This window comes from Podarcis erhardii (genome assembly GCF_964252035.2).
Source record: "Podarcis erhardii genome assembly, chromosome: 8".
In the NCBI taxonomy this organism is placed as follows: domain Eukaryota; kingdom Metazoa; phylum Chordata; class Lepidosauria; order Squamata; family Lacertidae; genus Podarcis; species Podarcis erhardii.
The window spans coordinates 69,633,321-69,649,983 of NC_138499.1; the positions used below are offsets into that span (position 1 = coordinate 69,633,321).

The 16,663-nt window shown below is 42.8% G+C and overlaps 1 protein-coding gene and 1 long non-coding RNA gene across 5 annotated transcripts in view; one reads left to right on the forward strand and one right to left on the reverse strand.

Annotated features, from left to right (window-relative positions):
• The window catches only part of CDH20 (cadherin 20), a 156,165-nt gene that overhangs the window by 77,801 nt on the left and 61,701 nt on the right, over window positions 1-16,663 (reverse strand). The gene's annotated exons all lie outside the window — the stretch shown is intronic.
• Window positions 5,541-5,992, forward strand: LOC309349332. Its single transcript, XR_014159854.1, has 2 exons — window positions 5,541-5,732; window positions 5,866-5,992. It is a non-coding gene; the product is annotated as an uncharacterized lncRNA (long non-coding RNA).

Below are 16,663 nucleotides of genomic sequence, written 5' to 3' on the forward strand. Positions count from 1 at the left end.
ATGTTCTCCCTTCTCAGGCGATTCACTGAGACAATACAAGCAGACAATAAAACCAGACTGAAATGGGTCCAGATAATCAGTTTCATGCAGAAGTTATGGAGTTGTGTAGCAACCATTCAAATACGCTGTCCAATTTGAGATAGGTTGTTAGCTTTTATAATCATCTAGGTCCAGATCAGGCTCTATAAGGAGTATGGACACGACCCTCCTTATAAATGATGGTGTTTTCACTGCGAAATAACTTCAATATGTTTTATGGGGAGCACTTCACAAATGGAATCAAAATAAATAAATAAATAAATGATCACTCCTGCTCATAATGAGGCAATAATTACCTCTTAAACACAGCTGGTTATCTCTCCTCAATTACATGAGATCAATTAAGGAGGAAAAAGTTATGTGGACAAGTGGTAGACTGAATCCCAGGGATGTAGCAGTAAATTCTGAAGCGCAAGCATGCCAATCCCTGCAGTAATGCCCCTTTCTATCAACATACAACAAAAATGCATTTTGACCAATGCATACCTTGTGGCTTCATTACCAAGCTATCTTTTTCTCACACCCCTCCTCTTGCTTTGCTTTAATATCCAGCCTGATGAAAAAACCCAGCAAAAACAACATGGGAGGCAGCACCTATGAGTTACCAGTCTCTGCGGCCACAGCAGGTGCTGTGATTCTCCAGCAGCTTGATTTCACCCCTGGAGGAGCACTCTATTGTCTCTCATGACAGATGAGTGTCAACTACTGCTACATACTTTGTTGTCTCAAGCTGCCCAATATACCAGGAGGCAAAATGGGCTATATTTAGCAGGAAGAGGGCACTTTAAAGTGATTGGGTCAATCACCCAAGTCATCTGCTCTTTCCACAGATCAATGTGTGCTTTGACAGAAAAACTACTCATGTCATCAGGGAGCTCCCTTAGGACTTGAGAGACCAACTTGATTGGTGCATATCAGCTGAGAGACAAATCCCTGATAAACAACGAGAACAACTTTTAAAACCCAGTGACAACTTTTGCTTAAACTAAGCTTCTTGGCACACTTTATGTCAGTGGTTTTCAACCAGTGTGTCGTGGCACCCTGGGGTGCCTTGAATGATGGTCGGGGTGCTGTGAGCAACACTGGCCTCTGTCCTTCTTTCCTTCCCTTCTTCCTCTGATGCCCTCTCACGTTTCTGCCTCCCAAAGGCTTGCACAGCTGTTTGTTGCAGCAGCCCTGGCTACAAGCTCCCCAGGCGAATGGTGCCTCTGGGGCTCTCCAGGGGGTGTTTCCCAGGCCTCTGTGGGGCAATGTGAGGAGGCACCTCTATTTGGGATGGGGGAGCAGCTCAGATACCAGGGGCAGCAGCTGCAGCTGCCCAGAGAACTCCCAAGGAGAGGGGAGAGGAGAGGAGGCTGAGGGAACACTCCACAAGGGAGGTGTTGAAAAAAGGGGTAAGGGGCTGCCGGCTCTGCATGCAAGGGGTTCTGAGCCCCTAAGGGATGCAGCAGAAAGAATGCAGTTGGTCAAGGGAGAGGTGGACTCAAAAGGTTGAAAACCTCTGCTTTCAGCAACTGAACGAGGTGATCAAAATGGACTGTACCACTTCAAATAGCATGTGGGGAGATACCACTTTTGCATACTTCTCCTTGCACAAAACTCTTAGCAAACAGGAAAACAGAATAGTAGGGAGAAAGATTCCAGCCCTTCCATTTGCCTTCTGTGCTCTGTTTGCAGATATTTTAATATAAGGTAGGTTCCAAACACATGATCCTTCCCTCTAATATCTCTGCTGCAGTTTATCAGCTTACACTTCTGCATGGGTATACCACAATCATAATGTGTAAAAGGTAGCGATGCTGGGAAAGCTTCTGTTGACAATAGTCAGTGTAATCACTAATACAGTGGTACCTCTGGTTGTGAACGGGATCTATTCCGGAGGCCCGTTCACAACATGAAAAGCCGGCAACCTGAAGTGCCATATCTGCGCAAGTGCGCGGCATGATCTGGCGCTTGTGCGCACGCACAAAGTGTGATTTAGCGCTTCTGCGCATGCGTGAGCGGTGAAACCCGGAAGTAACCCTTTCCAGTACTTCCGGGTCACTGTGGGAGGCAACCTGAAAAAACGTATCATGAAGCAAACGTAACATGAGGTATGACTGTACTTGGTAACAGCACTCGACAAATTTCACCAGGAAATATGGCCTGTTTGGTATATCACATAAATTGTCTTTGTTCTTTCTTCACCAAGCCATACAATAAGGTTGGTTTGGGAGGCAGCCCCTCCTTCATCCAAGCACTCTGCAATACAGAGACATACAAGGACCAAGTCTTCCTTTTCACTATCATTTGCAATTCCACAAGGACACTTAGGTTGACATTTCTATCAAATCTATTTGCATACTGGATGGGAAATAATGAAATGAAACTCAAACAGCTATGAGGAAAATAATCTGAAGAGAGAAATAGATCACATTAATTAAACTATTAAAATTTGATCCTAGCCACACTCTCTTTTATGTCAACACACATAAAATTTAGGCACACTCTTAAGCTGCTTTAATATGACACTTGGATATTAAGCGCTATTATAAAATTACGTGCTTTTTATCTGGCTATAAATCTACACTGTTGTCTTAATTTATGGTTACAAAATATACAATATATGTATTGTATAATCTATTAGGAGAATTCTTTTTCCAGGCAGGGAAGTTTTTTTTTTAAAAAAAAGGTAGTTAAAATGGCCATTGATTTAAGCTAATAACAGAGAAGTCCTATGGATATCTAGTCATACATGTCCCAATGAATTCAGTGAGTCTTACTCTCAGTTAATTGTGTATAGGGCTGCAGCCTAAATTACTTTAAAAGAAGGATTTTCCCTCTAATAAGGGTGAAATCCTATGGCCACTTACCTAGGACTAAGGTTGTAAACCTACACAGCATTACCTGGGAATAAGTCTCATGAAACTAACTGAGACTTGTGGGATAACCAGCCTCATATAACCAACATGCCTAAGTCTAATTAATGCATGAAGAGGTTAATACCACAGAGTAAGCTGTCTAGCCAGGCTTAGCTATGTCCACTTCAGTTCACTTGGGAGGAACTAAGTAATCAAGCCTTTGTTCTTCTTAGTCTATCTGAGAAGCTCAGCATGTGAAAAGGTTTGAGCTGGTTGCTTCAGCTCAACTGCACGGCTCTCACAAGCCAATATTGTGTTCCTTTAAGTATAATATTGAAACTGTCACCACTTTGTAACTAAGTTAAGTTTTACTGCCTGTGCAACTTTTCTGAAGCACATGAACCTGACCTTTGAGGAGTTTGTAAGGAAACCATTTTTTAACTTACCAAATGTGTAGTCTTTTTCCTATGTAGGGGGAAGAGGGAAACTTTGGAAAGTAACTTTTTAAGGGACATTGCATTATAACTGAGAAAAGAATTGTCCAGTATGATCATCATCTATTGCTTCATTACTTCCAAGGAGGATTGGAACTTTCTCAGGAAAACTAAATTATGGCTAGGGTGTTGGTAATTAATGGCTTTTAACCAGCTTTTACTGTTTTCTACCAAAAAAAGAGGATAATCAAAACTGTTCTAATAGACTAATGAAAATAAATGACCAAACCTTATTATGAAATTTGGCAATTCCTTTTCTCTTGGAATGCTATTCCAGCCACTAACAGCACCTCAGTTGCTAAATGCATGTCTTGGCCTTGACCACTTCAAATCCACATGATGGAATGTTATCATTATGAAAAAAGAAAGAATTGCAATACACAATAAAGCTAGCACGTCAGGAAGATGGCTAGGCTAGAATCCTTCTTCCCGATATCCAGTTTTCGCTGTCCATGATTTACTTTTGTTTTTTAATTCAGAGACAGTGTTCATTCATGTGAACCCACACTGGCAGTCTGAACTGGTACAGTTCAGACACAGATTTATGACCTCATATGCTATTTGTGAGAACAAGGCCTCAGTGAGGATAATGAATCAAATCAGAAGTTTTTTTCTCAGGGCTCCAACTGGAGGTCACGAGCTCCCAGATCATGCACATACTGAGAAAGTTCATGTGCTTGGCAAAGTGTCCAAGGGCTATGTGCCACTTTGTAGTGGATTGTTGGCGCTCAACTATATAATACACACAAAACTGGCATACGTCAGATAACTGAGGTATATGTATGTAAAATCTCTGGCATTCCATTAATCCCCCCCCCCCCCCGTTGGATGAAAAGGTCTCTTTCCTTAGGTGTTAATTTTTTATTATTTTAAACCCATTTCCAGTTGTTTTGTACTTAAAAAAAAACCTTTTAGCTGGTTTTATGATATGACTAGCTATCACCTTCAAACATATGTGTAAAAGGAGATTCATAATTAATAATACAAGCAGACAGAGAATTTTGTTGCACACATGTTAAAGGGGATTTCTGCCGATCAAATCTGATGTGATATGCACTTTGTGCTTGTTTATTGACCAACAAGTACACACACACACACACACACACACACACACACAAAATACTTGGAGTACAAGAATGGAAGATGCAGAAGTTAAATACACAGATGTATAAAGAAGAAAAAGGAAGTTTGAAAGCAAACTGTGAAGAAAAAAAATTGCACTGAAAAGAACAGAGACACTGGGAACACTGGTGTCTTGTTGGGGCAACTAAAATCAAACTTTGAAGACAGCAGACAGGAACATACAAAGCTGCTTTATGCTGATCCAGATGTTTGCTGAGCTAGATGCAGCATTGCCTACACTGGTGGGAAGCAGGACTCTGGGGTTTCAGGTGGAGGCTTACCTGGAGATGCTGAGACCTTTTGCATGCAATGTATGTGGCTTCATCACTGAGACATGTACCTTTCCTGGGCAGACGTAGATAAACTGCTTTGATTTTGATTGAAAAGTTCCAACCAATTCCTTACTGTAAACTAGGCATGGCCAAACTTGGCCCTCCAGCTGTTTCCCATCATCCCTAGCTAACAGGACCAGTGGTCAGGGATGATGGGAATTGTAGTCCCAAAACAGCTGGAGGACCTGCCTGCTGTAAACTGTCTTCAAACCACTATTGCAACAGTCTCAGACCCATCAAATGCAAAGTATTCTGGGTGCCAAAAAGAATCAACCTGGAATGTGCACAAAATGTGTTCATTTTTTAATATCTCCATCAGCAGGCAGAAACCATATGGAATACTTAACAACCACACTACAATCTTTCTGTCACCAGGTTACACAATTTTCATTTCCCCAGGGATTGTGTGGCTGTCCTCAGTCCTACTTCAACAGTTTTGTATTATTTTTGTTTGAAGGATATTATGCTGATTTCTTATATCATATTTTTATGATTGGACACTGCACTGGGCATCACAAGAAGAAGGGTGGTCTAGAGTTCTTTTAGGTAAATAAAAATAAAGATCCACTTAAAGCTATGCAAAACTACTATTAAGAAGACCACTGCTGAGCAAGGTTGCAAAGTAACAGTAACATAGCTTTCATTGTCACACGTCATCCAGCTGGGTGACTTGCCACAGGTCTTTGGTGAAAGCATATCTTTGAGGGGAGTTCGAAGACAGAGAAAGCAGAGGGAGGGAGACAGAGAGTCAGGGAGTTATTGCATTAGAGAGTTACTGCACAACAGAGTTATATCATTAGTTAGAGTGTCATTTTATTAGCTAGAGACTTACAATGTTAGAGAGCTGTACTGATTAATAAGAGAGGGAAGGAAAGTGTACAGAAAATCATTGTACCTTTTAAAAAGTAAGTAGAATTTCTTAGTGGTTTCTGAATTTTCTATCATTATCCACCCCTCCCCAGGCTGGATTATTTTCAAAACATTGTTGTCAGGCCAGTTTAAATGCTTCAGGTGATATGGCTTGCCTTTTTATTTCAGGGGCACATTCAGAATGAGGACATATCCAAGTTCTGGAGGATGTTTTGACAAGATGTTATCAGTTCCTCCAGCTCCTTTGCTGCACTCTCTGCAAGTTGCTCATGACAATAAATTCATGTCAAGCCTGGAGGTGTCAGCTGCCTTGATGAGTACAGTGCAGTGATACAGAGCATGGAGACATTACAGTCACAGTTTCTCAACTTTTCACTCCGTTGGGTTGCAAAAGCTTTGGGAACTCTTAACAAAGAGGCATGCCAATGATGAGTCATTTAAAGCATGGAGGATGTGTTTCTTAAGCAAAAAGGAGCTTTGCAGAGATGAAGGGAGGAGGCAACCAATGTCAGGCATTGCTGCCAAAAGTGTAAAGCCCATCCCCTGGCCTGGAAGAATGAGCCTCAAATTCATTTCATTTTTGAGCAGCCCAGTGCCCTGGAGATGGATAAGGCTGGCTCTGAATTTTCAGGTGAGGAATTCTCATCTGCGCTGATGGTGAAATGCTGTGAGGCCAGTGAGAATCTGGCTAATTGGATAAGAAGGAGGCGTATCTCTGATTCAATAAGGTTTCAGGGGCGGGCAATGGCATTCTGTTTGAAGAAATGAGATAGTAATGTCTCTTCACTTCTGTCCTTCCCTGTTGTTTCACGAGCAAGGTCATTTGATTCATCCATTCATTTGCCACTGGAGGTCATGGGCGTAGTTGGTGTGTGTGTGTGTGTGTGTGTGTGCGCGCACACACACACACACGCACACACACACACACGGTGGTCAGCAGCCCCCCCTAAATCAAGTAAATAAATAAAAAATACTTAGCTAAAAGTAGAAATAATCAGAATGTTTGAAATTGAAATGCTCACTGATGTCACTTGGATGATGCTGTGGACATTCTAGTTTCACAAATGGCAACCCAACTGAGCGATAGACGTGTCTTCCATGAACTGACCAATTGTTTCACAGGTAGCTCAGGTCTAGATGCTTCTAATAGCTCCTGGCGTTTTCTACTTGAGAGAGTGCACCTGCAGGGACTGTCTAGGAATGACTGAAAGTTTCCTACAGGCTATTTATACTGCAGAAAGCCCATGGGATTCAGTCAATGATATAGTTCAGCTTATTCAGTTTATTTGCAAAATACAGTCTTACCTTGGAAGTCAAACAGAATCCATTCCGGAAGTCCGTTTGACTTTCAAAACATTCGGAAACCAAAGCGTGGCTTCAGATTGGCTGCAGGAAACTCCTGCAGCCAATCGGAAGCCACTGAAGCCGCATCAGACATCCGGCTTCCAAAAATCGTTTAGAAACTGGAACATTCGCTTACAGGTTTTGATCATTTGGGAGCCGATTGGTTCAGGAGCCAAGGCGTTTGAGATCCAAGGTACAACTGTATACTTGTTAACCACATGAAAGGTACTCCCTGATGTTAATTTTTTAAAAAAAACATTCTAGTTTTCAAGTGACTGAAGATTTTGACAGATTTTTCTGAGCATTTGGGGTCAAAAGAAAGTAATTCAAAACATTTCATTCTGAATCGTGACAGGGGGTGTCCCCCCCCCCACATTTCACTAATATCTTCATTTTTATGTATACTTTCCCCTAATATATGCATTTTTGTAAACATTGTTTGGATGGAGAACTGCACCAAAAATTCAGATAAGTGTGATTTTCAAAGGTTAGCTGTGTTTCAGTTCACATAGAGTTTCTGAAAGTGTGAAATTGACAGCTCAGGCTTTAAATGCACACTGAACTGAATTTCTTCCCCATTCCCTACGTATGACTAATATCATGCACACACTTGTCACAACATAAACCTTGTCAAAAGAAGAGAATGAAGATGAGATTGTTTATTACACTACCTTAATACACATAAATGGAAATGAAATTGTTGTTTTCCTTGTTGTCCTAGTCATTTACCATGAGATCTAACAATTTTTATTTTTATTTTTTTCCTAAAGAGGTTTTAGAAGCCCTTTTGGTTTTTAAAGCACTGGAACCAGATATCTCAAAGTGCCCAAAGATTACAGAGTGCCACTGTCTGTTTTGGGTGTAAAGGGCATATGAAAACAATCAAGGCCTGCTTGGTGCACTAAAATTCTAGGTTGGCTCAAAATACAACATTTGGTACCTGGACTAAAGCACAAACCTCTGTCAAGCCTCCTGACTCCTCCCAGAATGGCCAGAAAGTGGAGAAACAGTTGCTATTTTTCTTGATGAGGTGTTGGAGTAGCTGACTCCACTTCTGAAACATTAATTCTGCAGTCATGTACAAACTGAAATTGCCACTGAACTCAGTGGGACTTACTTCTGAGTAGACATGCAAAAGATTCCCCTGTAAGTCTAACTGGTGGTATGCTAACAGCCAACTCCTTGTGTGTGTGTGTGTGTGTGTGTGTGTGTGTTTTTCTAATGTAAATAATTTAGCTACTGCATAAAAAGATATGCCCACCCCACAGGTGACTTTGTTTCATGGTTGTGACTCCTGCTCCCTGCCCTGCAGGTCTTTTTCCAACTGGCCTGGGAGGGCAGAGTCCTGATTGACTCCAGCTACGAAAGCTATGGCTGCTGAACAGACTCTTTGGCTGGGGTAGTGTTGTGGGGAGGGAAGGGTTGTTGCTGTTATTGCTATTCCTTTTTGTGTCTTAGTTTTAGATAAGATTTATGTGGAAAGTGCTCAATCTGGACATGTTTTATTTATTGTTTATGACTACAGTGGTACCTTGGGTTACATACGCTTCAGGTTACATATGCTTCATGTTACAGACTCCGCTAACCCAGAAATAGTACCTCGGGTTAAGAACTTTGCTTCAGGATGAGAACAGAAATCGTGCTCCAGCGGCGCGGCAGCAGCGGGAGGCCCCATTAGCTAAAGTGGTGCTTCAGGTTAAGAACAGTTTCAGGTTAAGAACGGACCTCTGGAACAGATTAAGTTCTTAACCCGAGGTACCACTGTACTTGTGTTATGTTGTAATTGTGAATTTTTTATGTTATGAGCCACCTTGAGCATGGTTTGAAGTATGGAAAAGCAGCACAGAAAAATAAATAAAATAAAATAAAAGTTTCTCCCGATGAAGCTTATCGTGCTTAGGTTACTGGGATTCAAGGCAGAGGAAAGGGGGCAACAGTATAGCAATGCCAATCTTTGTTGTACTGGTCATGTTGTGCAGATGCCTGATGATCGTCTTCCAAAGCAACTACTCTACAGTGGTGCCCCGCAAGAGGAACACCTCGCAAGACGGAAAACCCGCTAGACGAAAGGGTTTTCCGTTTTGGAGGCGCTTCGCTAAACGAATTTCTCTATGGGGTTGCTTCGCAAGACGAAAAAATCTTGCGAGTTCCCGCAGGTTTTTTTCGCTCCCTCCCCCTTTCCTAAGCCGCTAAGCCGCTTATCAGCTGTTCCGCTGATAAGCCGCTTAACAGCTGATCGCTAAAAGCCGCTAGACCGCTAATAGTGCTAATCCGCTAAGCTGTCAATGGGCTTGCTTCGCAAGACGAAAAAACCGCTAGACGAAGAGAATCGCGGAACGGATTCTTTTCGTCTTGCGAGGCACCACTGTATTCCGAACTTAAAAAATAGAAAGCGTAATGCTGGTGGTCAACAAAAGAGGTTTAAAGACTGTCGCAAGGCAAATCTAAAAAAATGTAGTATAAACACTGACAACTGGGAAACACTGGCCTGCGATCACTCCAGTTGGAGAACAGCCTTTACCAAAGGTGCCATGGGCTTTGAAGACACTCAAACTCAGGACGAAAGGGAGACATGTGTTAAGAGGAAGGCATGCTTGGCAAACCCTCACCATGATCAACTCCTGCCCAGAAACCTATGTCCCCACTGTGGAAGGACGTGTGGATCCAGAATTGGCCTCCACAGTCACTTACGGGCTCATTGTTAAACTGTGTTTATGGAAGACAATCTTACTCGGCTATGAGTGATCGCCAAAGAAGAAGAAGAAGAAGCCAATCTATGGTTGATTGCCATAGTTGATGTGGCCTCCTTCATGCATGAGGCTTGGGGTAATTTTCCTCATCCCCCAAAAGGTATGGAGGAATTTTTCTTCTTCTAACCATACTCATTCTAGCACCCTCCCCCTTCAAAACAATGGTTGCATCCGGGGGAATTCTCTCCCGTCTCTCACACAGACTGCAAACAAATAAGTGGAAACGTGTGATCACATCTTATGCTTGCCACCACTTGAATGAAACCCTTTGACCTTGGAAAAAAATATCTGTTGTGACTTGTGAATTTCACACAAAAAATGATTGTGTTTGTAAAGCAGTCTGGAAAGAAGCTAATTGCCCAAATGAGGCCTATGGTTTTAGATTATTTTTTTAACGTCTCTGGAGAAAGGCAAAACTCAAATTCAAATCATTTTCATTACCACATGATGAAAGCGTAATGAATTTTGAAAAGTAATAAAAGATTAGTTCAACGCAAGTCCTGAAAGCTGGATGCGAAGTTTTGTTCAAAAACATGGTGATGATGTGCTAAAGACCACAAAGACAAATCCCAGTTTGCAAAACAGATTTTGTGACAGTCAGAAACCCAGCTTTTAAAACAACAACAACAACCAACCAACCCCCCCAACCCCCCCCCCATACTATGGAGTTTCCAGCTGCATGGTCAATTTTGAGTCACCTTCTATGTAAAGAACGGAAAGCTCAACTAATAGTTGATTAGGAAATGTGTGATGGCTTTTTATAAGTAATTTATTCTTCAATCCAGATTTGGATTGCAATGAAGGTAAAGGGTTAGGATGGAAGTCAACACTGTGCTAATATGTCAGCACAAGTCTTTCTGCTTGCTAGATGGAATGATCTCCTTTCCCCCATGCACTGTTCTGAGGGTTCCCCTCATCTATCCAAGCTGATTTCAGGGTGTAGAGGATGGGAAAAACCCCAGTGAACTAGCAGGACTCATTGCATGGATGCCAGTTAGCACAACTATTTAGTTCGATCCAGTCCTTAAAGACCCAGTACCTTGCCACACACAAGGATTCCAATCCAGATCAGGTAAGATAATAAAATAGACCATTCCTAGTAGAGCGTTTCAAACTGCCTGATATCATCAGCTGAGGTGACTTTTCTGACTTCCCCTGTTGTTCATATCATGGTTTGGGGAAACCAATTAAAAATCACAGGCTAGCAAATGACATGGCTATAAATCAAGGTTGAGGAATCTGTGGCCCTCTGCTAGACTGTATCTAGACCAGTGTTTCCCAACCTTGGGCCTCCAGCTGTTTTTGAACTACAATTCCCATCATCCCTGACCACTGGTCTTGCTAGCTAGGGATGATGGGAGTTGTAGTCCCAAAACATCTGGAGGAACAAGGTTGGGAAACACTGATCTAGACCAGTGTTTTCCAACCTTGTGCCTCCAGCTGTTTTTGAACTACAACTCCCATCATCCTTGACTAGCAAGACCAGTGGCAAGGGATGATGGGAATTGTAGTCCAAAAACAGCTGGAGGCACAAGGTTGGGAAACACTGATCTAGACAATGACTCCCATCATTCCTGACCACTGGCCATTCTAACTGGGGCTGAAAGAAGTTGAGTCCACAAACATCTGAAAGTTCTGCATTCCTGGTATAAATGTACTGTATATCTTCAAACATGGCTCCCCCCCCCCCGAATAGCACATTTGTTATCATGAAAGCTCAGTAGCAAAGTGCTTTTGCAGATTGTGCCACACAAGTATCTTCAAGGAATACTTCCAGCTTGACTAAATTCCCACTAGCTTTCCAGTGACATATGTTTTTCTAATGATATTTCCTGCTGCAAGCTATGCATGTTTGTTTTCATGTGAAACTCATCAATAATTCTCTTATTCCAAATGTGATTGGAATTAACTGTTGAACAAGGCGGTCTTCTTAGATCTGCCCTGGGAGATTTTAAGCATGAGTGGTTGCATCAATGGCAGATACAAGTTTACCACAAATCAGTGCTGTTATTGCAAGATTAAGTTGTCTTCTTTGGTCTGTACAAATCTCACTAATATGCAACTTCATTAAAAAAAATTTCTCCCATTTTACTTTTAACAGGAAGGAGTGAACTTTACAACTCAGAATCAAACTAGGAGGCTATTTTTAGTACAAAATTCTTCACTTCTCTATAATGAATTAAGAGATGAAAGAGATGAAAGATACAGATCAAACCAATAGTGCTTTGAGAGGCTTCTATTAACCAAAACAGTTAAAAGTCAACCAATATAAAGGTAAGCTAAATGACCCCTGGATTGCTAAGTCCAGTCTAAGGCAACTATGGGGTGTGGCACTCATCTCGTTTCAGGCCGAGGGAGCCAGCGTTTGTCCACAGACAGCTTTCTGGGTCAGGTGGCCAGCATGACTAAATAGCTACTGGCGCACAGAGGACTGTGATGAGTGTCAGAGCACCATTTACTTTCCCACCACAGCAGTACCTATTTATCTACTTGCACTGGTGTGCTTTCAAACTGCTAGGTTGGCAGAAACTGGGACAGAGCAACGGAGCTCACCCGTTTGCGTGGACTCAAACTGCCGACCTTCCAATCATCAAGCCCAAGAGGCTCAGTGGTTTAGACCACAGCACCACCCGTGTCCCTAATATATGAGTGGAAAATGGATGTTGGATTCTGTACATGTTAACTGAACACTCACGGTTATTGCAACGCCTGTCAGGGCTGATTAGCTATTAGCAATAGTTAAATCACTTATTTCTGAAGTTTAAATAAGTGTCTTGTTTCAAATTCCCAAATCTCAGCAGAACTACCCAGCATTATCAAGTACTCACATAGATATTTGATGGATCTGTTCCAGGAAGCTGTGCATTTGCAAGTTCTTATATTTTTAAAAGTGCATTTACAATTTTTCAAAAAATAAATAAATTGCTTAGTGTCACGGAACACAGTGAAACCAGTGGTCTATATCATTGGTGAAGCAGCAGCAAATTGCTACAAATAATAGCCATGATTTTACACACTATTATCAAGCAAAAATACTGTTTTTAAATAATTTTAATTTTTAAAAGTGAGGGCCGCTTGCTAGCATATTATTAAAAAGGAATGAACTGAAATTCTGGAGACAAATTTCTGTTGTGACGCTGGCTTTTTCTTAAGGTAAGCCACTGTGTTAAATCTGCCCTATGCTTTCAAGCAATCAAAAAGTGATGACCACTGTGGTCATCACCCAAAGCCTAAAAGATGTCCGTGAGAATGAGCAGAGCTACTCTGCCCTCTTTCTCCCAACATGCATTAATCACCAGAGTGATCCAAGTCAGTTTCTGTGCCAAAATCAGGCCTGGAACCAGGCTGAAATGGATCTAAATAACCAGTCATTTGAGAGTGTCTTGAAGCAACTCTTCCAACTTGCCCAAAAGGGAATATCTGTGATCAACTGTTTTAATCCTCAGGATCCCATGAGGGTTAAAAATAATACTAATAAAGATTTTCTTGGTTTACAAAAGTACATGCCTTGTCTCTTTTTTCAATGAGGGCCTTTAAAGTGCAGACTCACAATTGCCTCTTTCAAGGCAGTAGGGGCCATCTCCTATTGCAAGGAGGCGTATGTTACCTCCTGGAGCCATTCCCTTCTGCTAAACATTATTAGCCAGGAAGGCCAAACCAGAATGTGGACAAGCCACACTCCTGCAAGCAACTTGTCCATGCTGGCAGCCTTATCCTGCAGTATCCTTAAACCCTGGGCTTCTTGCAGTTCAGCAGTTCAGGCAAGAGATGTGCAGGCAACAGCAGCATGATGTTTGGAACTGCAGAGGCAGCCTCTGAGCACCTCAGTCTCTGCCACTTACTTGGAAGGTGTGGGGTGTGTGGCAGGGTAGCAGCAAAGCTGGGGCTGAGTGGTTGCACTAGCACAGCTAATCTGTAGCCCCTGCTGGTGCACCTCTGCAGCCCAGACCTCATCACCACTCTGCCCCCACAACATCCAGATAAGAAGCAGCAACACTGGTGACATGAGAGCAGCTCCACAGCACCACCTCGCTATGCCACCTTACTTAAAGGTAAAGGTAAAGGGACCCCTGACCATTAGGTCCAGTCGCGGACGACTCTGGGGTTGCAGAGCTCATCTCGCTTTATTGGCTGAGGGAGCCGGTGTACAGCTTCTAGGTCATGTGGCCAGCATGACTAAGCCGCTTCTGGCGAACCAGAGCAGCGCACGGAACGCCGTTTACCTTCCCGCCGGAGCGGTACCTATTTATCTACTTGCACTTTGATGTGCTTTCAAACTGCTAGGTTGGCAGGAGCAGGGACCGAGCAACGGGAGCTCACCCCATCACGGGGATTCGAACCGTCAACTTTCTGATTGGCAAGCCCTAGGCTCTGTGGTTTAACCCACAGCGCCACCTTACTTAAGATTCCTTAAATGAACTGCAGAACTGCTGCAAGTCCTGGATAAGGTTTGCCACTTTGCTTAAGAGTTGAGCAACTCATGAAAAGCATTAGCAGAGAGGAAGTGCGATTGTATCACAATATGCCCACTTATTCCCTCACCATATAGGAGTAGGGGGCTGGAGTTCATCTAAGTGGGGTCCATGGAACGGCTCTTAAACTTCTTGAGGAACATTTAGGCAACGAAAAGTCCAGTCTGATCGAGAAGAGAACAGCTTTATTTTTCTATATTTTTTTAAAGTAAAACTAGAATTTTACCCTTTTCACCTTCAATCCCCTTCACATTTATCATCTATCACAGCAAAAATAGGGACCCGCAGCCTGAAGGGGACTTCTCTGTGCAGCTGTAATAGGTGGAAGTAAATAATACATAATAAGCAGCAGTTCTCATACAGAGGCATATAAGCTATGCTACCATTTCTCTTTATTTATAACTTCAGCAAGCCAGATATCCCTCTATGGTTTCTGGTTATGACCTTTTCGTGGTGACAGCTCTAAAAGACATTTTGAATAATTACCCATGAGGAAAGATCTTTTTATATGATTTTATAGGCATCCTACAGTGAGGTAATCTTTCACAGAATCTTCATTCCCATTCTAAAAAAACCCAAAAAGCAATTAATGATTCTCTTTAAGTTTGGGCTGAAAAATAATGTATAACTTTAAATTCATGCCAACTATTTCCTTTTGGGGTGCTGGGCTCCTATTCCAACTCCCAAATTATCTCAGCATTGGGAGTGATGAGAGTCCTTGAAGGATGTTAAGTGCAACAGGATAACTTTTCAAAAGATGCAGGAAAGGTCAGATTAAATAAGCCACAATCAAAACAGCTAAAAAAAAGAGCCCATATTAAATTGTGTGACTTGTGGTAACAGCTCTACACTGTTATCCTATGAATGCCAAAGACTAAACATGAATGTGATACATTCATGTGGGTAGCTGATGTACCAGATCATCATGTGACTCAGCCAGGTTATGTTAAGGGGAATGTGAGTTGATCAGTTAATGTGCGTAAAAGCAGCCATTGTGTACACTTCAACAGGCCTCATGAAGAAGGTGCCACATATTCCTTCCATGAAGATGGAGCCGTACACATTTCCTGGTCAGTATACATAATTCCCAGCAGGCCTTGGGGAATGTGTTAAATATATAAGAGCATAAAATGCAATGTTTGTACGCACTGTGTTTGAAAACATTTTGTAAAGAGAAGTTTGCATTAGGCACAAGAGGTTTCATTGTGGCAAAAGCAGCAGCAAAGGTTGGATGCTTCAGTTTCAATCTTTCGGCTAATTCATGACTCATCCTGGCATCAGCAATGGACCCGCTGCAACAGCAGTAGTGGATAAGTTCCATGATGGTGAACAAGAAAGTTGGGACCAGAAAGAGAGAAAAAAGCTTATTGAACTGAATTAAAGATTTAAAGAAGACTGGACCTTGTTGCTTGTTTGTTTAAGAGCAATGACCGCTCCCCACTTAAAACGGGGGGCGCCTTTTGCGTGGACGCGTGCAGCCCTGGATCTGGAGTGGCCCCATCAGCATAGGCTTTGCCTTCCCCCAGGTGGGATACCTGGAGGTCCCCGCCTACCCCAGCGAGTTGTCCAATCCCACCTGGGGGAAGTGTTGCCAGGGAAACCAGGCCAGGTAAGGGGAGGGATTACCTGCCCACACAATAGAGGGTGGATCTTAATTGTTAATCCTCACTTGGCTCCAGAGCTTCTCCCACCCTACCCACCCTCAGTTAATGTCTTCTTTTGCAGGTTAACTTTTTTTTTTTTTTCATAGGTTTTGCAGGTTAACCTGTCTCCACAGGTATGCGGGCGCTGCTACGATAAGGTCGCTGTTAAAGGGCCGGAAAGGAATTTCCCTGCATTGGCAGGTTTTGCCTTTCCCGTAGCAAAACGTCACAACTTTGGCGGTATCAGGCCTTGGGCGGAATCCTTTAGTCCATCTTCCTCTTTGCGGCGGCGATACCAGGGTTCCCCGTTAAAGGGGTTTTTGAAGGGAGGCTTTGGCCGTACGCCGAAAGGTCGTCATTGCTCTCCCCTGCGGCGGCGTAACGGGGGCGGCTATCTCTGCTTGAACATATGTTCTCCAGAGCCGGCCCATCCCCCCCACACACACTGGATAACCCTGATGCTCCCTAGGTCCCCGGCTGGGGACTAGGGAGGGAGAACGCCCAATGCCTGAGCCAAGGTCTACCCACATTTGAAATTTAATAAAGTTGTGGCCAATTTAATCCCATAGCACATTGTCTAGAGTCGTTATTCCACATGACGGGGGGACCACTCGGGATCTGGGGACTCCGCCTGTCCACGCAATGTATTACTTTGTATTTTGCAATGTTTTAAACTGTTCTGCAGTAAAGCTTTCAAACTCATTCTTGTGCTGGAGAGCAAATTCTTTTCTACTCTACGCAAGGTTCCATTGCAGCA